General features: G+C 42.5%; 1 non-coding gene across 1 annotated transcript; it reads left to right on the top strand.

Moving 5' to 3' along the window:
• The first annotated feature begins 1,045 nt into the window (after window positions 1–1,045).
• Window positions 1,046–1,128, top strand: TRNAL-CAG (transfer RNA leucine (anticodon CAG)). Its single transcript has one exon. It is a non-coding gene; the product is annotated as a tRNA-Leu (tRNA).
• The last annotated feature ends 403 nt before the right edge of the window (window positions 1,129–1,531 follow it).

The raw sequence follows: 1,531 nt of genomic DNA, 5'->3' as shown, positions 1-1,531 counted from the left end.
ATGACCTGGGAAAGAACCATCATTTTCCACATCCCCATGCAAGATTGGGGCAGAATCTCTTCTGGCTCACACTTTACATCTTGTCTGAGGACCGATGAGCAAAACAGGAGAGACAAAAACCCGGTCTTTGTCTCAGAGGAGGATTTTTTTTCTTTTGCATTGGACAAGTTAATTCAGCAAGGAAGCTATGTCAGCATTGGAATAAAGTGGTGCCAAGAATGGTATAGTGGGATGTTAAAAATTAGAAAAATTGCAGCGTTTGCAGCAGCTGACAGTCCAACTCTCTTAACACACAGTCAGATTGTTTGAAGTTAGTAACTACAGTTGCATCAGCAGCAGGGGGGCAAACATACCTGCTTAGTTCTTCGTAAATCTGACTGCTGACTTCACTTACTAATTTGAAAGCAAATACTGAAGGTCAGACTTAGTATGAGTGCACACTAATGCAAATTTTTCATTATTTTACATACTAATGGCAAGAATCTCACCCAGAGAACAAATTAATGAAGAATTTAACCTGGAGAAGCTTGAGAAAAATGTACATCATGTCTGCTTAGCATTTTATTCAACTTTTCATCTGCTCATGTCATCAGAACAAGCCAGATGGTAAAATATTTTAGTTCATTTTTATACCCCTAGCAAACAGTACTATTATAAAGAAAAAAATGTATAGCAGTATCTTAAAAGCTGCTATATTGGCATGCATACCTGGAGATTTTTTTTCCCCTCTTTAATATTAGTTTGTTCTCACAAACATTGATTTAAAATGTCTGCAAGTCTAGTCTTAATAATAGGAGATTTAACTGTTCTCATAAGGAATTTCAAATCATAATAGGGCAAGAAATTTTATTTTTAAAAAGCACACACACACACACACACACACACACAAAATTAAAGAAAAGAAGAGCACTATTTACAGCCCTTTCTTACTGTTTGCAGAAATATTTTTTGGTATATCAAAGGCTCATAATCCCAACTTGCTTTCATATAAGTCATTACAAATGATGGTAGAGGCTTCCAACAGAATTTTCCATATACCCTAGCAGTCAGGATGGCAGAGTGGTCTAAGGTGCTGTGTTCAGGTTGCAGTCTCCTCTGGAGACATGGGTTCAAATCCCACTTCTGACAGCTTCTTTGTGACTCTGAGCTGAGTGGTGCAGCTGATAACACCTTAAGGGAAGGGCAGGGACATGTCCAGAGGGACCTGGACAAACTGTGAGGCCATGGGGAATCTCACGAGGTTTAATAAGACCAGGTGCAGCACCAGCACCCTGGCTCAGGGCAGCCCCCTGTCTCAGCACAAGCTGGGGATGAACAGATCCAGAGAAACCCTGGCAAGAAGGACTCGGAGGTGTTGGTGGGTGTGAAGCTGGACATGACCCAGCAATGGCATTCACAGCCCAGAGAGCCAAGGATGTCCTGGCCTGCATCCAAATGGCCTGGGCAGCAGGGACAGGGAGGGGATTCTGCCCCTCTGCCCCCCTACTCCACTCTGGTGAGACACCACCTGCAGTGCTGCATCCAGCTCTTA

The sequence above is a fragment of the Haemorhous mexicanus genome, chromosome 1 (assembly GCF_027477595.1).
Source record: "Haemorhous mexicanus isolate bHaeMex1 chromosome 1, bHaeMex1.pri, whole genome shotgun sequence".
Classification (NCBI taxonomy): Eukaryota; Metazoa; Chordata; class Aves; order Passeriformes; family Fringillidae; genus Haemorhous; species Haemorhous mexicanus.
This window is presented reverse-complemented; position numbering and strand designations above follow the sequence as displayed.